This window comes from Stenella coeruleoalba (assembly GCF_951394435.1).
Source record: "Stenella coeruleoalba genome assembly, contig: scaffold_184, whole genome shotgun sequence".
NCBI lineage: Eukaryota > Metazoa > Chordata > Mammalia > Artiodactyla > Delphinidae > Stenella > Stenella coeruleoalba.
In genome coordinates, this window is record NW_027646312.1 from 422,445 (window position 1) to 447,722 (window position 25,278).

The 25,278-nt window shown below is 43.7% G+C and overlaps 1 long non-coding RNA gene across 6 annotated transcripts in view; it reads left to right on the forward strand.

Moving 5' to 3' along the window:
* The window catches only part of LOC307181178, a 523,312-nt gene that overhangs the window by 385,421 nt on the left and 112,613 nt on the right, over positions 1-25,278 (forward strand). The window contains exon 1 of one of the 6 annotated variants that reach the window (XR_013826079.1): positions 2,384-2,465. The exons of the other annotated variants lie outside the window; for them this stretch is intronic. This is a non-coding gene — a long non-coding RNA (uncharacterized lncRNA). Of the gene's footprint in view, positions 1-2,383; positions 2,466-25,278 lie in introns of those variants that run through there. 6 annotated transcript variants of the gene reach the window in all.

The window sequence follows — 25,278 nt, forward strand, 5'->3', positions numbered from 1 at the left end:
CTTTAGGCCCTAATCTGGTTCCGGCCCGGCATGCTGAGCCTTTGGTTAATTCCTCTTCCTGGTGGGAAATGAGAGTTAAATTTGCCCGTCCAGACACCTGCAGCTAGCCTCTCATTGGTTCTCGCTATTCCTGTTCATCTTCCGCAGAAATTGCAAACTGGGCCAAACAGGAGGTTAAAGGGACTGACTCTCCAAGTCGGGAGAGTGTTAGTAAAGCGTCTGGAGTGTTGCACCCGAGTACCAGGGTAGGAAAACTGAGACATATTTGAACACGTCTCCCGTTCACATGGTTGATCATACTCTGGGTTCCACATGCATGTTTTAGCTGAAGGAAGAATACCTTAAACCTGGAGAGTTGAGACCCGTGGAATGGGTACCATGCAATATGACTTCAAAGGGTCTTCATTTGCTCACCGAACCTCTCCAATCCTATCACTGCTGCATTTATGCCCCTGTACACACGCTTGATTCTCTTTTGGAGACATAGCAATCCATAGGTTTTAAGATACTTACTAGTCAGGTACATTCTTAGGCGTTTAATATGGGGTTTTGAGTCCATTTCGTTGAGCAAGGAGTAGCTCTTGTCTATTCCATATTTGGCTTAAGGAACTTTATCTGTGCTCATTTCAATCTCTGGTTTTATGCAGCACCCCAACTCACCTTTCCCCTTAAGCAAGCATAAGTTGGTTTTCTAAATTTGAGACCCTGTTCTGTTTTGGAATGCAGTTCCTGTGTAGCCAAGTTTACATTCCGTGTATTAGTGATATCTTATGATGTTTCTTTTTCTGTGTGACTTATTTCAGTTAGAATCATCGTACCTGAATCCACTCATTATGCTGCTACGGGCCTGATGACATAGATTTCATTGCTGAGTGATACTGCATTGTACGTAAGTACCACAAGTTCTTTATCCATTTTTCACTTTCTGTGATATTGAACTTGTACGGTAAACGAGGTTCTTGTAAACGGAGGCGTCCCAAACTTTGGGGTGGCTGTGTCTTTTTGATTTTAATTTCTCGAAGCTATAGGACCATAAGTGGAAGTGCCCTAGGCTCTGTTGCTTTGTTTTTTAGATGTTTCAGGAAACACCATACACTTCTCCTGAGTGTCTGTTGGCAATTTACATCCCGCCCATCAGCATAACAAGGCTCCCAGTTCTCCATGGCCTGTCCTGCCTTTCTGGATTTTACACTTTTTTCAGATGGCCCTTTTGACCGGGGGGAAGTGAGACTTCATTGTAGTGCAGATTTCCTTTGCAAGTTTGCTTGGTTGGCCAAAAAGGGCGTATGCGTTTTTTCCTGAATATATTCAGGAAAAAACGCATACGCCCTTTTTGGCCAAGTGCATCATTGTGGACGTTCTGCCTCTTTTCCTATGCTTTCAATGCAATTCCAGTCTACCTCCTGAAATCGGTTTCCTGCAATTCTGCCCCGCTTTCAAGTCCTCTTGGCAGCCTTACATCAGTCTATTATTGGACGATAGCTGTCATTTATAACTCTGCAGGTTTGTGAATTACAGTGCCCCTGAGCTCCTTTCTTCAATTTGCTTTCTTTTGAGCTGGCCGCAACACCGCAGGAGGGCTTCAGGCCCTAATCTGGTTCCGGCACGGCACGCTGAGCCTCTGGTTATTTCCTCTTCCTGGTGGGAAATGAGAGTTAAATTTGCCCGTCCAGACACCTCCAGCTAGTCTCTCATTGGTTCTCGCTATTCCTGTTCATCTTCCGCAGAAATTGCAAACTGTGCCAAACAGGAGGTTAAAGGCGCTGACTCTCCAAGTGGGGAGAGTGTTAGTAAAGCGTCTGGAATGTTGCACCCGAGTACCAGGGGAGGAAAACTGAGACATATTTGAACACATCTCCCGATCACATGGTTGATCATACTCTGGGTTCCACATGCATGTTTTAGCTGAAGGAAGAATACCTAAAACCTGGGTAGTTGAAACCCGTGGAATGGGTACCATGCAATATGACTTCAAAGGGTCTTCATTTGCTCACCGAACCTCTCCAATCCTATCACTGCTGCGTTTATGCCCCTGTACACATGCTTGATTCTCTTTCGGAGACATAGCAATCCCTAGATTTTAAGATACTTACTAGTCAGGTACATTCTTAGGCGTTTAATATGCGGTGTTGAGTCCATTTCTTTGAGCAAGGAGTAGCTCTTGTCTATTCCATATTTGGCTTAAGGAACTTTATCTGTGCTCATTTCAATCTCTGGTTTTATGCAGTACCCCAACTCACCTTTACCCTTAAGCAAGCATAAGTTGGTTTTCTAAATTTGAGACCCTGTTCTGTTCTGTAATTCAGTTCCTGTGTAGCCAAGTTTACATTCCGTGTATTACTGATATCTTATGATGTTTCTTTTTCTGTGTGACTTATTTCAGTTAGAATCATCATACCTGAATCCACTCATTGTGCTACTAAGGGCCTGATGACACAGATTTCATTGCTGAGTGATATTGCTTTGTAAGTAAATACCACAACTTTTTTATCCATTTTTCACTTTCTGCGATGTTGAACTTGTACTGTAAACGAGGTTCTTGTAAACAGAGCCGTTCCAAACTTTGGGGTGGCTGTGTCTTTTTGATTTTAAATTCCCTAAGCTATAGGACCATAAGTGGCAGTGCCCTAGGCTCTGTTGCTTTGTTTTTTAGATGTTTCAGGAAACACCATACACTTCTCCTGAGTGTCTGTTGGCAATTTACATCCCGCCCATCAGCATAACAAGGCTCCCAGTTCTCCATGGCCTGTCCTGCCTTTCTGGATTTTACACTTTTTTCAGATGGCCCTTTTGACCGGGGGGAAGTGAGACTTCATTGTAGTGCAGATTTCCTTTGCAAGCTTGCTTGGTTGGCCAAAAAGGGCGTATGCGTTTTTTCCTGAATATATTCAGGAAAAAACGCATACGCCCTTTTTGGCGAAGTGCATCATTGTGGACGTTCTGCCTCTTTTCCTATGCTTTCAATGCAATTCCAGTCTACCTCCTGAAATCAGTTTCCCGTAATTCTGCCCCGCTTTCAAGTCCTCTTGGCAGCCTTACTTCAGTATATTTTTGGACGATAGCTGTCATTTATAACTCTGCAGGTTTGTGAATTACAGTGCCCCTGAGCTCCTTTCTTCAACTCGCTTTCTTGTGACCTGGTCGCAACACCGCAGGATGTCTTCAGGCCCTAATCTGGTTCTGGCACGGCACGCTGAGCCTTTGGTTAATTCCTCTTCCTGGTGGGAAATGAGAGTTAAATTTGCCCATCCAGACACCTCCAGCTAGTCTCTCATTGGTTGTCGCTATTCCTGTTCATCTTCCACAGAAATTGCAAACTGGGCCAAACAGGAGGTTAAAGGGACTGACTCTCCAAGTCGGGAGAGTGTTAGTAAAGCATCTGGAATGTTGCACCCAAGTACCAGGGTACGAAAACTGAGACATATTTGAACACGTCTCCCGATCACATGGTTGATCATACTCTGGGTTCCACATGCATGTTTTAGCTGAAGGAAGAATACCTTAAACCTTGAGAGTTGAGACCCGTGGAATGGGTACCATGCAATATGACTTCAAAGGGTCTTCATTTGCTCACCGAACATCTCCAATCCTATCACTGCTGCGTTTATGCCCCTGTACACATGCTTGATTCTCTTTCGGAGACATAGCAATCCATAGGTTTTAAGATACTTACTAGTCAGGTACATTCTTAGGCGTTTAATATGGGGTTTTGAGTCCATTTCGTTGAGCAAGGAGTAGCTCTTGTCTATTCCATATTTGGCTTAAGGAACTTTATCTGTGCTCATTTCAATCTCTGGTTTTATGCAGCACCCCAACTCACCTTTCCCCTTAAGCAAGCATAAGTTGATTTTCTAAATTTGAGACCCTGTTCTGTTCTGTAATTCAGTTCCTGTGTAGCCAAGTATACATTCCGTGTATTACTGATATCTTATGATGTTTCTTTTTCTGTGTGACTTATTTCAGTTAGAAACATCATACCTGAATCCACTCATTGTGCTGCTAAGGGCCTGATGACATAGATTTCATTGCTGAGTGATATTGCTTTGTAAGTAAATACCACAATTTCTTTATCCATTTTTCACTTTCTGCGATGTTGAACTTGTACTGTAAACGAGGTTCTTGTAAACAGAGGCGTCCCAAACTTTGGGGTGGCTGTGTCTTTTTGATTTTAATTTCCCTAAGCTATAGGACCATAAGTGGCAGTGCCCTAGGCTCTGTTGCTTTGTTTTTTAGATGTTTCAGGAAACACCATACACTTCTCCCGAGTGTCTGTTGGCAATTTACATCCCGCCCATCAGCATAACAAGGCTCCCAGTTGTCCATGGCCTGTCCTGCCTTTCTGGATTTTACACTTTTTTCAGATGGCCCTTTTGACCGGGGGGAAGTGAGACTTCATTGTAGTGCAGATTTCCTTTGCAAGCTTGCTTGGTTGGCCAAAAAGGGCGTATGCGTTTTTTCCTGAATATATTCAGGAAAAAACGCATACGCCCTTTTTGGCCAAGTGCATCATTGTGGACGTTCTGCCTCTTTTCCTATGCTTTCAATGCAATTCCAGTCTACCTCCTGAAATCGGTTTCCTGCAATTCTGCCCCGCTTTCAAGTCCTCTTGGCAGCCTTACTTCAGTATATTTTGGACGATAGCTGTCATTTATAACTCTGCAGGTTTGTGAATTACAGTGCCCCTGAGCTCCTTTCTTCAACTCGCTTTCTTGTGAGCTGGCCGCAACACCGCAGGATGGCTTCAGGCCCTAATCTGGTTCCGGCCCGGCATGCTGAGCCTTTGGTTGATTCCTCTTCCTGGTGGGAAATGAGAATTAAATTTGCCCGTCCAGACACCTGCAGCTAGCCTCTCATTGGTTCTCGCTATTCCTGTTCATCTTCCGCAGAAATTGCAAACTGGGCCAAACAGGAGGTTAAAGGGACTGACTCTCCAAGTCGGGAGAGTGTTAGTAAAGAGTCTGGAGTGTTGCACCCGAGTACCAGGGTAGGAAAACTGAGACATATTTGAACACGTCTCCCATTCACATGGTTGATCATACTCTGGGTTCCACATGCATGTTTTAGCTGAAGGAAGAATACCTTAAACCTGGAGAGTTGAGACCCGTGGAATGGGTACCGTGCAATATGACTTCAAAGGGTCTTCATTTGCTCACCGAACGTCTCCAATCCTATCACTGCTGCATTTATGCCCCTGTACACACGCTTGATTCTCTTTTGGAGACATAGCAATCCATAGGTTTTAAGATACTTACTAGTCAGGTACATTCTTAGGCGTTTAATATGGGGTTTTGAGTCCATTTCGTTGAGCAAGGAGTAGCTCTTGTCTATTTCATATTTGGCTTAAGGAACTTTATCTGTGCTCATTTCAATCTCTGGTTTTATGCAGCACCCCAACTCACCTTTACCCTTAAGCAAGCATAAGTTGGTTTTCTAAATTTGAGACCCTGTTCTGTTTTGGAATGCAGTTCCTGTGTAGCCAAGTTTACATTCCGTGTATTAGTGATATCTTATGATGTTTCTTTTTCTGTGTGACTTATTTCAGTTAGAATCATCGTACCTGAATCCACTCATTATGCTGCTACGGGCCTGATGACATAGATTTCATTGCTGAGTGATACTGCATTGTACGTAAGTACCACAAGTTCTTTATCTATTTTTCACTTTCTGTGATATTGAACTTGTACGGTAAACGAGGTTCTTGTAAGCGGAGGCGTCCCAAACTTTGGGGTGGCTGTGTCTTTTTGATTTTAATTTCCCTAAGCTATAGGACCATAAGTGGAAGTGCCCTAGGCTCTGTTGCTTTGTTTTTTAGATGTTTCAGGAAACACCATACACTTCTCCCGAGTGTCTGTTGGCAATTTACATCCCGCCCATCAGCATAACAAGGCTCCCAGTTCTCCATGGCCTGTCCTGCCTTTCTGGATTTTACACTTTTTTCAGATGGCCCTTTTGACCGGGGGGAAGTGAGACTTCATTGTAGTGCAGATTTCCTTTGCAAGCTTGCTTGGTTGGCCAAAAAGGGCGTATGCGTTTTTTCCTGAATATATTCAGGAAAAAACGCATACGCCCTTTTTGGCCAAGTGCATCATTGTGGACGTTCTGCCTCTTTTCCTATGCTTTCAATGCAATTTCCGTCTACCTCCTGAAATCGGTTTCCTGCAATTCTGCCCCGCTTTCAAGTCCTCTTGGCAGCCTTACTTCAGTCTATTTTTGGACGATAGCTGTCATTTATAACTCTGCAGGTTTGTGAATTACAGTGCCCCTGAGCTCCTTTCTTCAACTCGCTTTCTTGTGAGCTGGCCGCAACACCGCAGGATGGCTTCAGGCCCTAATCTGGTTCCGGCACGGCACGCTGAGCCTTTGGTTATTTCCTCTTCCTGGTGGGAAATGAGAGTTAAATTTGCCCGTCCAGACACCTCCAGCTAGTCTCTCATTGGTTCTCGCTATTCCTGTTCATCTTCCGCAGAAATTGCAAACTGGGCCAAACAGGAGGTTAAAGGGACTGACTCTCCAAGTGGGGAGAGTGTTAGTAAAGCGTCTGGAATGTTGCACCCGAGTACCAGGGGAGGAAAACTGAGACATATTTGAACACGTCTCCCGATCACATGGTTGATCATACTCTAGGTTCCACATGCATGTTTTAGCTGAAGGAAGAATACCTTAAACCTGGAGAGTTGAGACCCGTGTAATGGGTATCATGCAATATGACTTCAAAGGGTCTTCATTTGCTCACCGAACCTCTCCAATCCTATCACTGCTGCGTTTATGCCCCTGTACACATGCTTGATTCTCTTTCGGAGACATAGCAATCCATAGGTTTTAAGATACTTACTAGTCAGGTACATTCTTAGGCGTTTAATATGCGGTGTTGAGTCCATTTGGTTGAGCAAGGAGTAGCTCTTGTCTATTCCATATTTGGCTTAAGGAACTTTATCTGTGCTCATTTCAATCTCTGGTTTTATGCAGCACCCCAACTCACCTTTCCCCTTAAGCAAGCATAAGTTGGTTTTCTAAATTTGAGACCCTGTTCTGTTCTGTAATTCAGTTCCTGTGTAGCCAAGTTTACATTCCATGTATTACTGATATCTTATGATGTTTCTTTTTCTGTGTGACTTATTTCAGTTAGAATCATCATACCTGAATCCACTCATTGTGCTGCTAAGGGCCTGATGACATAGATTTCATTGCTGAGTGATACTGCTTTGTAAGTAAATACCACAACTTCTTTATCCATTTTTCACTTTCTGCGATGTTGAACTTGTACTGTAAACGAGGTTCTTGTAAACAGAGCCGTTCCAAACTTTGGGGTGTCTGTGTCTTTTTGATTTTAATTTCCCTAAGCTATAGGACCATAAGTGGAAGTGCCCTAGGTTCTGTTGCTTTGTTTTTTAGATGTTTCAGGAAACACCATACACTTCTCCCAAGTGGTTGTTGGCAATTTACATCCCGCCCATCAGCATAACAAGGCTCCCAGTTCTCCATGGCCTGTCCTGCCTTTCTGGATTTTACACTTTTTTCAGATGGCCCTTTTGACCGGGGGGAATGAGACTTCATTGTAGTGCAGATTTCCTTTGCAAGCTTGCTTGGTTGGCCAAAAAGGACGTATGCGTTTTTTCCTGAATATATTCAGGAAAAAACGCATACGCCCTTTTTGGCCAAGTGCATCATTGTGCACGTTCTGCCTCTTTTCCTATGCTTTCAATGCAATTCCAGTCTACCTCCTGAAATCGGTTTCCTGCAATTCTGCCCCGCTTTCAAGTCCTCTTGGCAGCCTTACTTCAGTCTATTTTTGGACGATAGCTGTCATTTATAACTCTGCAGGTTTGTGAATTACAGTGCCCCTGAGCTCCTTTCTTCAACTCGCTTTCTTGTGAGCTGGCCGCAACACCGCAGGATGGCTTCAGGCCCTAATCTGGTTCCGGCACGGCACGCTGAGCCTTTGGTTATTTCCTCTTCCTGGTGGGAAATGAGAGTTAAATTTGCCCGTCCAGACACCTCCAGCTAGTCTCTCATTGGTTCTCGCTATTCCTGTTCATCTTCCGCAGAAATTGCAAACTGGGCCAAACAGGAGGTTAAAGGGACTGACTCTCCAAGTCGGGAGAGTGTTAGTAAAGTGTCTGGAATGTTGCACCCGAGTACCAGGGTACGAAAACTGAGACATATTTGAACACTTCTCCCGATCACATGGTTGATCATACTCTAGGTTCCACATGCATGTTTTAGCTGAAGGAAGAATACCTTAAACCTGGGTAGTTGAAACCCGTGGAATGGGTACCATGCAATATGACTTCAAAGGGTCTTCATTTGCTCACCGAACATCTCCAATCCTATCACTGCTGCGTTTATGCCCCTGTACACATGCTTGATTCTCTTTCGGAGACATAGCAATCCATAGGTTTTAAGATACTTACTAGTCAGGTACATTCTTAGGCGTTTAATATGCGGTGTTGAGTCCATTTCGTTGAGCAAGGAGTAGCTCTTGTCTATTCCATATTTGACTTAAGGAACTTTATCTGTGCTCATTTCAATCTCTGGTTTTATGCAGCACCCCAACTCACCTTTACCCTTAAGCAAGCATAAGTTGGTTTTCTAAATTTGAGACCCTGTTCTGTTCTGTAATTCAGTTCCTGTGTAGCCAAGTTTACATTCCGTGTATTACTGATATCTTATGATGTTTCTTTTTCTGTGTGACTTATTTCAGTTAGAATCATCATACCTGAATCCACTCATTGTGCTGCTAAGGGCCTGATGACACAGATTTCATTGCTGAGTGATATTGCTTTGTAAGTAAATACCACAACTTCTTTATCCATTTTTCACTTTCTGCGATGTTGAACTTGTACTGTAAACGAGGTTCTTGTAAACAGAGCCGTTCCAAACTTTGGGGTGGCTGTGTCTTTTTGATTTTAATTTCCCTAAGCTATAGGACCATAAGTGGAAGTGCCCTAGGTTCTGTTGCTTTGTTTTTTAGATGTTTCAGGAAACACCATACACTTCTCCCAAGTGGTTGTTGGCAATTTACATCCCGCCCATCAGCATAACAAGGCTCCCAGTTCTCCATGGCCTGTCCTGCCTTTCTGGATTTTACACTTTTTTCAGATGGCCCTTTTGACCGGGGGGAATGAGACTTCATTGTAGTGCAGATTTCCTTTGCAAGCTTGCTTGGTTGGCCAAAAAGGGCGTATGCGTTTTTTCCTGAATATATTCAGGAAAAAACGCATACGCCCTTTTTGGCGAAGTGCATCATTGTGGACGTTCTGCCTCTTTTCCTATGCTTTCAATGCAATTCCAGTCTACCTCCTGAAATCGGTTTCCTGCAATTCTGCCCCGCTTTCAAGTCCTCTTGGCAGCCTTACTTCAGTCTATTTTTGGATGATAGCTGTCATTTATAAGTCTGCAGGTTTGTGAATTACAGTGCCCCTGAGCTCCTTTCTTCAACTCGCTTTCTTGTGAGCTGGCCGCAACACCGCAGGATGGCTTCAGGCCCTAATCTGGTTCCGGCACGGCACGCTGAGCCTTTGGTTATTTCCTCTTCCTGGTGGGAAATGAGAGTTAAATTTGCCCGTCCAGACACCTCCAGCTAGTCTCTCATTGGTTCTCGCTATTCCTGTTCATCTTCCGCAGAAATTGCAAACTGGGCCAAACAGGAGGTTAAAGGGACTGACTCTCCAAGTCGGGAGAGTGTTAGTAAAGTGTCTGGAATGTTGCACCCGAGTACCAGGGTACGAAAACTGAGACATATTTGAACACGTCTCCCGATCACATGGTTGATCATACTCTAGGTTCCACATGCATGTTTTAGCTGAAGGAAGAATACCTTAAACCTGGATAGTTGAAACCCGTGGAATGGGTACCATGCAATATGACTTCAAAGGGTCTTCATTTGCTCACCGAACATCTCCAATCCTATCACTGCTGCGTTTATGCCCCTGTACACATGCTTGATTCTCTTTCGGAGACATAGCAATCCATAGGTTTTAAGATACTTACTAGTCAGGTACATTCTTAGGCGTTTAATATGCGGTGTTGAGTCCATTTCGTTGAGCAAGGAGTAGCTCTTGTCTATTCCATATTTGACTTAAGGAACTTTATCTGTGCTCATTTCAATCTCTGGTTTTATGCAGCACCCCAACTCACCTTTACCCTTAAGCAAGCATAAGTTGGTTTTCTAAATTTGAGACCCTGTTCTGTTCTGTAATTCAGTTCCTGTGTAGCCAAGTTTACATTCCGTGTATTACTGATATCTTATGATGTTTCTTTTTCTGTGTGACTTATTTCAGTTAGAATCATCATACCTGAATCCACTCATTGTGCTGCTAAGGGCCTGATGACACAGATTTCATTGCTGAGTGATATTGCTTTGTAAGTAAATACCACAACTTCTTTATCCATTTTTCACTTTCTGCGATGTTGAACTTGTACTGTAAACGAGGTTCTTGTAAACAGAGCCGTTCCAAACTTTGGGGTGGCTGTGTCTTTTTGATTTTAATTTCCCTAAGCTATAGGACCATAAGTGGAAGTGCCCTAGGTTCTGTTGCTTTGTTTTTTAGATGTTTCAGGAAACACCATACACTTCTCCCAAGTGGTTGTTGGCAATTTACATCCCGCCCATCAGCATAACAAGGCTCCCAGTTCTCCATGGCCTGTCCTGCCTTTCTGGATTTTACACTTTTTTCAGATGGCCCTTTTGACCGGGGGGAATGAGACTTCATTGTAGTGCAGATTTCCTTTGCAAGCTTGCTTGGTTGGCCAAAAAGGGCGTATGCGTTTTTTCCTGAATATATTCAGGAAAAAACGCATACGCCCTTTTTGGCGAAGTGCATCATTGTGGACGTTCTGCCTCTTTTCCTATGCTTTCAATGCAATTCCAGTCTACCTCCTGAAATCGGTTTCCTGCAATTCTGCCCCGCTTTCAAGTCCTCTTGGCAGCCTTACTTCAGTCTATTTTTGGACGATAGCTGTCATTTATAACTCTGCAGGTTTGTGAATTACAGTGCCCCTGAGCTCCTTTCTTCAACTCGCTTTCTTGTGAGCTGGCCGCAACACCGCAGGATGGCTTCAGGCCCTAATCTGGTTCCGGCACGGCACGCTGAGCCTTTGGTTATTTCCTCTTCCTGGTGGGAAATGAGAGTTAAATTTGCCCGTCCAGACACCTCCAGCTAGTCTCTCATTGGTTCTCGCTATTCCTGTTCATCTTCCGCAGAAATTGCAAACTGGGCCAAACAGGAGGTTAAAGGGACTGACTCTCCAAGTCGGGAGAGTGTTAGTAAAGTGTCTGGAATGTTGCACCCGAGTACCAGGGTACGAAAACTGAGACATATTTGAACACGTCTCCCGATCACATGGTTGATCATACTCTAGGTTCCACATGCATGTTTTAGCTGAAGGAAGAATACCTTAAACCTGGGTAGTTGAAACCCGTGGAATGGGTACCATGCAATATGACTTCAAAGGGTCTTCATTTGCTCACCGAACATCTCCAATCCTATCACTGCTGCGTTTATGCCCCTGTACACATGCTTGATTCTCTTTCGGAGACATAGCAATCCATAGGTTTTAAGATACTTACTAGTCAGGTACATTCTTAGGCGTTTAATATGCGGTGTTGAGTCCATTTCGTTGAGCAAGGAGTAGCTCTTGTCTATTCCATATTTGACTTAAGGAACTTTATCTGTGCTCATTTCAATCTCTGGTTTTATGCAGCACCCCAACTCACCTTTACCCTTAAGCAAGCATAAGTTGGTTTTCTAAATTTGAGACCCTGTTCTGTTCTGTAATTCAGTTCCTGTGTAGCCAAGTTTACATTCCGTGTATTACTGATATCTTATGATGTTTCTTTTTCTGTGTGACTTATTTCAGTTAGAATCATCATACCTGAATCCACTCATTGTGCTGCTAAGGGCCTGATGACACAGATTTCATTGCTGAGTGATATTGCTTTGTAAGTAAATACCACAACTTCTTTATCCATTTTTCACTTTCTGCGATGTTGAACTTGTACTGTAAACGAGCTTCTTGTAAACAGAGGCGTCCCAAACTTTGGGGTGGCTGTGTCTTTTTGATTTTAATTTCCCTAAGCTATAGGACCATAAGTGGCAGTGCCCTAGGCTCTGTTGCTTTGTTTTTTAGATGTTTCAGGAAACACCATACACTTCTCCCGAGTGTTTATTGGCAATTTACATCCCGCCCTTCAGCATAACAAGGCTCCCAGTTCTCCATGGCCTGTCCTGCCTTTCTGGATTTTACACTTTTTTCAGATGGCCCTTTTGACCGGGGGGAAGTGAGACTTCATTGTAGTGCAGATTTCCTTTGCAAGCTTGCTTGGTTGGCCAAAAAGGGCGTATGCGTTTTTTCCTGAATATATTCAGGAAAAAACGCATACGCCCTTTTTGGCCAAGTGCATCATTGTGGACGTTCTGCCTCTTTTCCTATGCTTTCAATGCAATTCCAGTCTACCTCCTGAAATCGGTTTCCTGCAATTCTGCCCCGCTTTCAAGTCCTCTTGGCAGCCTTACTTCAGTCTATTTTTGGACGATAGCTGTCATTTATAAGTCTGCAGGTTTGTGAATTACAGTGCCCCTGAGCTCCTTTCTTCAACTCGCTTTCTTGTGAGCTGGCCGCAACACCGCAGGATGGCTTCAGGCCCTAATCTGGTTCCGGCACGGCACGCTGAGCCTTTGGTTATTTCCTCTTCCTGATGGGAAATGAGAGTTAAATTTGCCCGTCCAGACACCTCCAGCTAGCCTCTCATTGGTTCTCGCTATTCCTGTTCATCTTCCGCAGAAATTGCAAACTGGGCCAAACAGGAGGTTAAAGGGACTGACTCTCCAAGTCGGGAGAGTGTTAGTAAAGTGTCTGGAATGTTGCACCCGAGTACCAGGGTACGAAAACTGAGACATATTTGAACACTTCTCCCGATCACATGGTTGATCATACTCTAGGTTCCACATGCATGTTTTAGCTGAAGGAAGAATACCTTAAACCTGGGTAGTTGAAACCCGTGGAATGGGTACCATGCAATATGACTTCAAAGGGTCTTCATTTGCTCACCGAACATCTCCAATCCTATCACTGCTGCGTTTATGCCCCTGTACACATGCTTGATTCTCTTTCGGAGACATAGCAATCCATAGGTTTTAAGATACTTACTAGTCAGGTACATTCTTAGGCGTTTAATATGCGGTGTTGAGTCCATTTCGTTGAGCAAGGAGTAGCTCTTGTCTATTCCATATTTGACTTAAGGAACTTTATCTGTGCTCATTTCAATCTCTGGTTTTATGCAGCACCCCAACTCACCTTTACCCTTAAGCAAGCATAAGTTGGTTTTCTAAATTTGAGACCCTGTTCTGTTCTGTAATTCAGTTCCTGTGTAGCCAAGTTTACATTCCGTGTATTACTGATATCTTATGATGTTTCTTTTTCTGTGTGACTTATTTCAGTTAGAATCATCATACCTGAATCCACTCATTGTGCTGCTAAGGGCCTGATGACACAGATTTCATTGCTGAGTGATATTGCTTTGTAAGTAAATACCACAACTTCTTTATCCATTTTTCACTTTCTGCGATGTTGAACTTGTACTGTAAACGAGGTTCTTGTAAACAGAGCCGTTCCAAACTTTGGGGTGGCTGTGTCTTTTTGATTTTAATTTCCCTAAGCTATAGGACCATAAGTGGAAGTGCCCTAGGTTCTGTTGCTTTGTTTTTTAGATGTTTCAGGAAACACCATACACTTCTCCCAAGTGGTTGTTGGCAATTTACATCCCGCCCATCAGCATAACAAGGCTCCCAGTTCTCCATGGCCTGTCCTGCCTTTCTGGATTTTACACTTTTTTCAGATGGCCCTTTTGACCGGGGGGAATGAGACTTCATTGTAGTGCAGATTTCCTTTGCAAGCTTGCTTGGTTGGCCAAAAAGGGCGTATGCGTTTTTTCCTGAATATATTCAGGAAAAAACGCATACGCCCTTTTTGGCCAAGTGCATCATTGTGGACGTTCTGCCTCTTTTCCTATGCTTTCAATGCAATTCCAGTCTACCTCCTGAAATCGGTTTCCTGCAATTCTGCCCCGCTTTCAAGTCCTCTTGGCAGCCTTACTTCAGTCTATTTTTGGATGATAGCTGTCATTTATAACTCTGCAGGTTTGTGAATTACAGTGCCCCTGAGCTCCTTTCTTCAACTCGCTTTCTTGTGAGCTGGCCGCAACACCGCAGGATGGCTTCAGGCCCTAATCTGGTTCCGGCATGGCACGCTGAGCCTTTGGTTATTTCCTCTTCCTGGTGGGAAATGAGAGTTAAATTTGCCCGTCCAGACACCTCCAGCTAGTCTCTCATTGGTTCTCGCTATTCCTGTTCATCTTCCGCAGAAATTGCAAACTGGGCCAAACAGGAGGTTAAAGGGACTGACTCTCCAAGTCGGGAGAGTGTTAGTAAACTGTCTGGAATGTTGCACCCGAGTACCAGGGTACGAAAACTGAGACATATTTGAACACTTCTCCCGATCACATGGTTGATCATACTCTAGGTTCCACATGCATGTTTTAGCTGAAGGAAGAATACCTTAAACCTGGGTAGTTGAAACCCGTGGAATGGGTACCATGCAATATGACTTCAAAGGGTCTTCATTTGCTCACCGAACATCTCCAATCCTATCACTGCTGCGTTTATGCCCCTGTACACATGCTTGATTCTCTTTCGGAGACATAGCAATCCATAGGTTTTAAGATACTTACTAGTCAGGTACATTCTTAGGCGTTTAATATGCGGTGTTGAGTCCATTTCATTGAGCAAGGAGTAGCTCTTGTCTATTCCATATTTGACTTAAGGAACTTTATCTGTGCTCATTTCAATCTCTGGTTTTATGCAGCACCCCAACTCACCTTTACCCTTAAGCAAGCATAAGTTGGTTTTCTAAATTTGAGACCCTGTTCTGTTCTGTAATTCAGTTCCTGTGTAGCCAAGTTTACATTCCGTGTATTACTGATATCTTATGATGTTTCTTTTTCTGTGTCACTTATTTCAGTTAGAATCATCATACCTGAATCCACTCATTGTGCTGCTAAGGGCCTGATGACACAGATTTCATTGCTGAGTGATATTGCTTTGTAAGTAAATACCACAACTTCTTTATCCATTTTTCACTTTCTGCGATGTTGAACTTGTACTGTAAACGAGCTTCTTGTAAACAGAGGCGTCCCAAACTTTGGGGTGGCTGTGTCTTTTTGATTTTAATTTCCCTAAGCTATAGGACCATAAGTGGCAGTGCCCTAGGCTCTGTTGCTTTGTTTTTTAGATGTTTCAGGAAACACCATACACTTCTCCCGATTGTTTATTGGCAATTTACATCCCGCCCTTCAGCATAACAAGGCTCCCAGTTCTCCATGGCCTGTCCTGCCTTTCTGGATTTTACACTTTTTTCAGATGGCCCTTTTGACCGGGGGGAAGTGAGACTTCATTGTAGTGCAGATTTCCTTTGCAAGCTTGCTTGGTTGGCCAAAAAGGGCGTATGCGTTTTTTCCTGAATATATTCAGGAAAAAACGCATACGCCCTTTTTGGCCAAGTGCATCATTGTGGACGTTCTGCCTCTTTTCCTATGCTTTCAATGCAATTCCAGTCTACCTCCTGAAATCGGTTTCCTGCAATTCTGCCCCGCTTTCAAGTCCTCTTGGCAGCCTTACTTCAGTCTATTTTTGGACGATAGCTGTCATTTATAAGTCTGCAGGTTTGTGAATTACAGTGCCCCTGAGCTCCTTTCTTCAACTCGCTTTCTTGTGACCTGGCCGCAACACCGCAGGATGGCTTCAGGCCCTAATCTGGTTCCGGCCCGGCATGCTGAGCCTTTGGTTAATTCCTCTTCCTGGTGAGAAATGAGAGTTAAATTTGCCCGTCCAGACACCTGCAGCTAGCCTCTCATTGGTTCTCGCTATTCCTGTTCATCTTCCGCAGAAATTGCAAACTGGGCCAAACAGGAGGTTAAAGGGACTGACTCTCCAAGTCGGGAGAGTGTTAGTAAAGCGTCTGGAATGTTGCACCCGAGTACCAGGGGAGGAAAACTGAGACATATTTGAACACGTCTCCCGATCACATGGTTGATCATACTCTAGGTTCCACATGCATGTTTTAGCTGAAGGAAGAATACCTTAAACCTGGGTAGTTGAAACCCGTGGAATGGGTACCATGCAATATGACTTCAAAGGGTCTTCATTTGCTCACCGAACCTCTCCAATCCTATCACTGCTGCGTTTATGCCCCTGTACACATGCTTGATTCTCTTTCGGAGACATAGCAATCCATAGGTTTTAAGATACTCACTAGTCAGGTACATTCTTAGGCGTTTAATATGCGGTGTTGAGTCCATTTCGTTGAGCAAGGAGTAGCTCTTGTCTATTCCATATTTGACTTAAGGAACTTTATCTGTGCTCATTTCAATCTCTGGTTTTATGCAGCACCCCAACTCACCTTTACCCTTAAGCAAGCATAAGTTGGTTTTCTAAATTTGAGACCCTGTTCTGTTCTGTAATTCAGTTCCTGTGTAGCCAAGTTTACATTCCGTGTATTACTGATATCTTATGATGTTTCTTTTTCTGTGTGACTTATTTCAGTTAGAATCATCATACCTGAATCCACTCATTGTGCTGCTAAGGGCCTGATGACACAGATTTCATTGCTGAGTGATATTGCTTTGTAAGTAAATACCACAACTTCTTTATCCATTTTTCACTTTCTGCGATGTTGAACTTGTACTGTAAACGAGGTTCTTGTAAACAGAGCCGTTCCAAACTTTGGGGTGGCTGTGTCTTTTTGATTTTAAATTCCCTAAGCTATAGGACCATAAGTGGAAGTGCCCTAGGTTCTGTTGCTTTGTTTTTTAGATGTTTCAGGAAACACCATACACTTCTCCCCAGTGTCTGTTGGCAATTTACATCCCGCCCATCAGCATAACAAGCCTCCCAGTTCTCCATGGCCTGTCCTGCCTTTCTGGATTTTACACTTTTTTCAGATGGCCCTTTTGACCGGGGGGAAGTGAGACTTCATTGTAGTGCAGATTTCTTTGCAAGCTTGCTTGGTTGGCCAAAAAGGGCGTATGCGTTTTTTCCTGAATATATTCAGGAAAAAACGCATACGCCCTTTTTGGCCAAATGCATCATTGTGGACGTTCTGCCTCTTTTCCTATGCTTTCAATGCAATTCCAGTCTACCTCCTGAAATCGGTTTCCTGCAATTCTGCCCCGCTTTCAAGTCCTCTTGGCAGCCTTACTTCAGTCTATTTTTGGACGATAGCTGTCATTTATAACTCTGCAGGTTTGTGAATTACAGTGCCCCTGAGCTCCTTTCTTCAACTCGCTTTCTTGTGACCTGGCCGCAACACCGCAGGATGGCTTCAGGCCCTAATCTGGTTCCAGCCCGGCATGCTGAGCCTTTGGTTAATTCCTCTTCCTGGTGGGAAATGAGAGTTAAATTTGCCCGTCCAGACACCTGCAGCTAGCCTCTCATTGGTTCTCGCTATTCCTGTTCAGCTTCCGCAGAAATTGCAAACTGGGCCAAACAGGAGGTTAAAGGGACTGACTCTCCAAGTCGGGAGAGTGTTAGTAAAGCGTCTGGAATGTTGCACCCGAGTACCAGGGGAGGAAAACTGAGACATATTTGAACACGTCTCCCGATCACATGGTTGATCATACTCTAGGTTCCACATGCATGTTTTAGCTGAAGGAAGAATACCTTAAACCTGGGTAGTTGAAACCCGTGGAATGGGTACCATGCAATATGACTTCAAAGGGTCTTCATTTGCTCACCGAACATCTCCAATCCTATCACTGCTGCGTTTATGCCCCTGTACACATGCTTGATTCTCTTTCGGAGACATAGCAATCCCTAGGTTTTAAGATACTTACTAGTCAGGTACATTCTTAGGAGTTTAATATGGGGTGTTGAGTCCATTTCGTTGAGCAAGGAGTAGCTCTTGTCTATTCCATATTTGGCTTAAGGAACTTTATCTGTGCTCATTTCAATCTCTGGTTTTATGCAGCACCCCAACTCACCTTTACCCTTAAGCAAGCATAAGTTGGTTTTTTAAATTTGAGACCCTGTTCTGTTCTGTAATTCAGTTCCTGTGTAGCCAAGTTTACATTCCGTGTATTACTGATATCTTATGATGTTTCTTTTTCTGTGTCACTTATTTCAGTTAGAATCATCATACCTGAATCCACTCATTTTGCTGCTAAGGGCCTGATGACACAGATTTCATTGCTGAGTGATATTGCTTTGTAAGTAAATACCACAAGTTCTTTATCCATTTTTCACTTTCTGCGATGTTGAACTTGTACTGTAAATGAGGTTCTTGTAAACAGAGCCGTTCGAAACATTGGGGTGGCTGTGTCTTTTTGATTTTAAATTCCCTAAGCTATAGGACCATAAGTTGAAGTGCCCTAGGCTCTGTTGCTTTGTTTTTTAGATGTTTCAGGAAACACCATACAATTCTCCCGAGTGGTTGTTGGCAATTTACATCCCGCCCATCAGCATAACAAGGCTCCCAGTTCTCCATGGCCTCTCCTGCCTTTCTGGATTTTACACTTCTTTCAGATGGCCCTTTTGACCGGGGGAAGTGAGACTTCATTGTAGTGCAGATTTCCTTTGCAAGTGCTTGGTTGGCCAAAAAGGACGTATGCGTTTTTTCCTGAATATATTCAGGAAAAAACGCATACGCCCTTTTTGGCCAAGTGCATCATTGTGGACGTTCTGCCTCTTTTCCTATGCTTTCAATGTAATTCCAGTCTACCTCCTGAAATCGGTTTCCTGCAATTCTGCCCCGCTTTCAAGTCCTCTTGGCAGCCTTACTTCAGTATATTTTTGGACAATAGCTGTCATTTATAACTCTGCAGGTTTGTGAATTACAGTGCCCCTGAGCTCCTTTCTTCAACTCGCTTTCTTGTGAGCTGGCCGCAACACCGCAGGATGGCTTCAGGCCTTAATCTGGTTCCGGTACGGCACGCTGAGCCTTTGGTTATTTCCTCTTCCTGGTGGGAAATGAGAGTTAAATTTGCCCGTCCAGACACCTCCAGCTAGCCTCTCATTGGTTCTCGCTATTCCTGTTCATCTTCCGCAGAAATTGCAAACTGGGCCAAACAGGAGGTTAAAGGGACTGACTCTCCAAGTGGGGAGAGTGTTAGTAAAGCGTCTGGAATGTTGCACCCGAGTACCAGGGGAGGAAAACTGAGACATATTTGAACACATCTCCCGATCACATGGTTGATCATACTCTAGGTTCCACATGCATTTTTTAGCTGAAGGAAGAATACCTTAAACCTGGGTAGTTGAAACCCGTGGAATGGGTACCATGCAATATGACTTCAAAGGGTCTTCATTTGCTCACCGAACCTCTCCAATCCTATCACTGCTTCATTTATGCCCCTGTACACATGCTTGATTCTCTTTCGGAGACATAGCAATCCATAGGTTTTAAGATACTTACTAGTCAGGTACATTCTTAGGCGTTTAATATGGGGTGTTGAGTCCATGTCGTTGAGCAAGGAGTAGCACTTGTCTATTCCATATTTGGCTTAAGGAACTTTATCTGTGCTCATTTCAATCTCTGGTTTTATGCAGCACCCCAACTCACCTTTACCCTTAAGCAAGAATAAGTTGGTTTTCTAAATTTGAGACCCTGTTCTGTTCTGTAATTCAGTTCCTGTGTAGCCAAGTTTACATTCCGTGTATTACTGATATCTTATGATGTTTCTTTTTCTGTGTGACTTATTTCAGTTAGAATCATCATACCTGAATCCACTCATTGTGCTGCTAAGGGCCTGATGACACAGATTTCATTGCTGAGTGATATTGGTTTGTAAGTAAATACCACAACTTCTTTATCCATTTTTCACTTTCTGCGATGTTGAACTTGTACTGTAAACGAGGTTCTTGTAAACAGAGCCGTTCCAAACTTTGGGGTGGCTGTGTCTTTTTGATTTTAATTTCCCTAAGCTATAGGACCATAAGTGGAAGTGCCCTAGGTTCTGTTGCTTTGTTTTTTAGATGTTTCAGGAAACACCATACACTTCTCCCGAGTGGTTGTTGGCAATTTACATCCCACCCATCAGCATAACAAGGCTCCCAGTTCTCCATGGCCTGTCCTGCCTTTCTGGATTTTACACTTTTTTCAGATGGCCCTTTTGACCGGGGGGAAGTGAGACTTCATTGTAGTGCAGATTTCCTTTGCAAGCTTGCTTGGTTGGCCAAAAAGGGCGTATGCGTTTTTTCCTGAATATATTCAGGAAAAAACGCATACGCCCTTTTTGGCCAAGTGCATCATTGTGGACGTTCTGCCTCTTTTCCTATGCTTTCAATGCAATTCCAGTCTACCTCCTGAAATCGGTTTCCTGCAATTCTGCCCCGCTTTCAAGTCCTCTTGGCAGCCTTACTTCAGTATATTTTTGGACGATAGCTGTCATTTATAACTCTGCAGGTTTTTGAATTATAGTGCCCCTGAGCTCCTTTCTTCAACTCGGTTTCTTTTGAGGTGGCCGCAACACCGCAGGATGGCTTCAGGCCCTAATCTGGTTCCGGTACGGCACGCTGAGCCTTTGGTTATTTCCTCTTCCTGTTGGGAAATGAGAGTTAAATTTGCCCGTCCAGACACCTCCAGCTAGCCTCTCATTGGTTCTCGCTATTCCTGTTCATCTTCCGCAGAAATTGCAAACTGGGCCAAACAGGAGGTTAAAGGGACTGACTCTCCAAGTGGGGAGAGTGTTAGTAAAGCGTCTGGAATGTTGCACCCGAGTACCAGGGGAGGAAAACTGAGACATATTTGAACACGTCTCCCGATCACATGGTTGATCATACTCTGGGTTCCACATGCATGTTTTAGCTGAAGGAAGAATACCTTAAACCTGGGTAGTTGAAACCCGTGGAATGGGTACCATGCAATATGACTTCAAAGGGTCTTCATTTGCTCACCGAACCTCTCCAATCCTATCACTGCTGCGTTTATGCCCCTGTACACATGCTTGATTCTCTTTCGGAGACATAGCAATCCATAGGTTTTAAGATACTTACTAGTCAGGTACATTCTTAGGCGTTTAATATGGGGTGTTGAGTCCATTTCATTGAGCAAGGAGTAGCTCTTGTCTATTCCATATTTGGCTTAAGGAACTTTATCTGTGCTCATTTCAATCTCTGGTTTTATGCAGCACCCCAACTCACCTTTACCCTTAAGCAAGCATAAGTTGGTTTTCTAAATTTGAGACCCTGTTCTGTTCTGTAATTCAGTTCCTGTGTAGCCAAGTTTACATTCCGTGTATTACTGATATCTTATGATGTTTCTTTTTCTGTGTGACTTATTTCAGTTAGAATCATCATACCTGAATCCACTCATTGTGCTGCTAAGGGCCTGATGACACAGATTTCATTGCTGAGTCATATTGCTTTGTAAGTAAATACCACAACTTCTTTCTCCATTTTTCACTTTCTGCGATGTTGAACTTGTACTGTAAACGAGGTTCTTGTAAACAGAGCCTTTCCAAACTTTGGGGTGGCTGTGTCTTTTTGATTTTAAATACCCTAAGCTATAGGACCATAAGTGGAAGTGCCCTAGGCTCTGTTGCTTTGTTTTTTAGATGTTTCAGGAAACACCATACACTTCTCCGGAGTGGTTGTTGGCAATTTACATCCCGCCCATCAGCATAACAAGGCTCCCAGTTCTCCATGGCCTGTCCTGCCTTTCTGGATTTTACACTTTTTTCAGATGGCCCTTTTGACCAGGGGGAAGTGAGACTTCATTGTAGTGCAGATTTCCTTTGCAAGCTTGCTTGGTTGGCCAAAAAGGGCGTATGCGTTTTTTCCTGAATATATTCAGGAAAAAACGCATACGCCCTTTTTGGCCAAGTGCATCATTGTGGACGTTCTGCCTCTTTTCCTATGCTTTCAATGCAATTCCAGTCTACCTCCTGAAATCGGTTTCCTGCAATTCTGCCCCGCTTTCAAGTCCTCTTAGCAGCCTTACTTCAGTCTATTTTTGGATGATCGCTGTCATTTATAACTCTGCAGGTTTGTGAATTACAGTGCCCCTGAGCTCCTTTGTTCAACTTGCTTTCTTGTGCCCTGGCCGCAACACCGCAGGATGGCTTCAGGTGCTAATCTGGTTCCGGCACGGCACGCTGAGCCTTTGGTTATTTCCTCTTCCTGGTGGGAAATGAGAGTTAAATTTGCCCGTCCAGACACCTCCAGCTAGTCTCTCATTGGTTCTCGCTATTCCTGTTCATCTTCCGCAGAAATTGCAAATTGGGCCAAACAGGATGTTAAAGGCGCTGACTCTCCAAGTGGGGAGAGTGTTAGTAAAGCGTCTGGAATGTTGCACCCGAGTACCAGGGGAGGAAAACTGAGAAATATTTGAACACGTCTCCCGTTCACATGGTTGATCATACTTGGGTTCCACATGCATGTTTTAGCTGAAGGAAGAATACCTTAAACCTGGAGAGTTAAGACCCGTGTAATGGGTACCATGCAATATGACTTCAAAGGGTCTTCATTTGCTCACCGAACCTCTCCAATCCTATCACTGCTGCGTTTATGCCCCTGTACACATGCTTGATTCTCTTTCGGAGACATAGCAATCCATAGGTTTTAAGATACTTACTAGTCAGGTACATTCTTAGGCGTTTAATATGCGGTGTTGAGTCCATTTCGTTGAGCAAGGAGTAGCTCTTGTCTATTCCATATTTGACTTAAGGAACTTTATCTGTGCTCATTTCAATCTCTGGTTTTATGCAGCACCCCAACTCACCTTTACCCTTAAGCAAGCATAAGTTGGTTTTCTAAATTTGAGACCCTGTTCTGTTCTGTAATTCAGTTCCTGTGTAGCCAAGTTTACATTCCGTGTATTACTGATATCTTATGATGTTTCTTTTTCTGTGTGACTTACTTCAGTTAGAATCATCATACCTGAATCCACTCATTGTGCTGCTAAGAGCCTGATGACACAGATTTCATTGCTGAGTGATATTGCTTTGTAAGTAAATACCACAACTTCTTTATCCATTTTTCACTTTCTGCGATGTTGAACTTGTACTGTAAACGAGGTTCTTGTAAACAGAGCCGTCCCAAACTTTGGGGTGGCTGTGTCTTTTTGATTTTAATTTCCCTATGCTATAGGACCATAAGTGGCAGTGCCCTAGGCTCTGTTGCTTTGTTTTTTAGATGTTTCAAGAAACACCATACACTTCTCCCGAGTGGTTGTTGGCAATTTACATCCCGCCCATCAGCATAACAAGGCTCCCAGTTCTCCATGGCCTGTCCTGCCTTTCTGGATTTTACACTTTTTTCAGATGGCCCTTTTGACCGGGGGGAAGTGAGACTTCATTGTAGTGCAGATTTCCTTTGCAAGCTTGCTTGGTTGGCCAAAAAGGGCGTATGCGTTTTTTCCTGAATATATTCAGGAAAAAACGCATACGCCCTTTTTGGCCAAGTGCATCATTGTGGACGTTCTGCCTCTTTTCCTATGCTTTCAATGCAATTCCAGTCTACATCCTGAAATTGGTTTCCTGCAATTCTGCCCCGCTTTCAAGTCCTCTTGGCAGCCTTACTTCAGTGTATTTTTGGACGATAGCTGTCATTTATAACTCTGCAGGTTTGTGAATTATAGTGCCCCTGAGCTCCTTTCTTCAACTCGGTTTCTTTTGAGGTGGCCGCAACACCGCAGGATGGCTTCAGGCCCTAATCTGGTTCCGGTACGGCACGCTGAGCCTTTGGTTATTTCCTCTTCCTGTTGGGAAATGAGAGTTAAATTTGCCCGTCCAGACACCTCCAGCTAGCCTCTCATTGGTTCTCGCTATTCCTGTTCATCTTCCGCAGAAATTGCAAACTGGGCCAAACAGGAGGTTAAAGGGACTGACTCTCCAAGTGGGGAGAGTGTTAGTAAAGCGTCTGGAATGTTGCACCCGAGTACCAGGGGAGGAAAACTGAGACATATTTGAACACGTCTCCCGATCACATGGTTGATCATACTCTAGGTTCCACATGCATATTTTAGCTGAAGGAAGAATACCTTAAACCTGGGTAGTTGAAATCCGTGGAATGGGTACCATGCAATATGACTTCAAAGGGTCTTCATTTGCTCACCGAACCTCTCCAACCCTATCACTGCTGCGTTTATGCCCCTGTACACATGCTTGATTCTCTTTCGGAGACATAGCAATCCATAGGTTTTAAGATACTTACTAGTCAGGTACATTCTTAGGCGTTTAATATGCGGTGTTGAGTCCATTTCGTTGAGCAAGGAGTAGCTCTTGTCTATTCCATATTTGACTTAAGGAACTTTATCTGTGCTCATTTCAATCTCTGGTTTTATGCAGCACCCCAACTCACCTTTACCCTTAAGCAAGCATAAGTTTGTTTTCTAAATTAGAGACCCTGTTCTGTTCTGTAATTCAGTTCCTGTGTAGCCAAGTTTACATTCTGTGTATTACTGATATCTTATGATGTTTCTTTTTCTGTGTGACTTATTTCAGTTAGAATCATCATACCTGAATCCACTCATTGTGCTGCTAAGGGCCTGATGACACAGATTTCATTGCTGAGTGATATTGCTTTGTAAGTAAATACCACAACTTCTTTATCCATTTTTCACTTTCTGCGATGTTGAACTTGTACTGTAAACGAGGTTGTTGTAAACAGAGCCGTTCCAAATTTTGGGGTAGCTGTGTCTTTTTGATTTTAATTTCCCTAAGCTATAGGACCATAAGTGGAAGTGCCCTAGGCTCTGTTGCTTTGTTTTTTAGATGTTTCAGGAAACACCATACACTTCTCCCGAGTGTCTGTTGGCAATTTACATCCCGCCCATCAGCATAACAAGGCTCCCAGTTCTCCATGGCCTGTCCTGCCTTTCTGGATTTTACACTTTTTTCAGATGGCCCTTTTGACCAGAGGGAAGTGAGACTTCATTGTAGTGCAGATTTCCTTTGCAAGTTTGCTTGGTTGGCCAAAAAGGGCGTATGCGTTTTTTCCTGAATATATTCAGGAAAAAACGCATACGCCCTTTTTGGCCAAGTGCATCATTGTGGACGTTCTGCCTCTTTTCCTATGCTTTCAATGCAATTCCAGTCTACCTCCTGAAATCGGTTTCCTGCAATTCTGCCCCGCTTTCAAGTCCTCTTAGCAGCCTTACTTCAGTCTATTTTTGGATGATAGCTGTCATTTATAACTCTGCAGGTTTGTGAATTACAGTGCCCCTGAGCTCCTTTCTTCAACTTGCTTTCTTGTGAGCTGGCCGCAACACCGCAGGATGGCTTCAGGC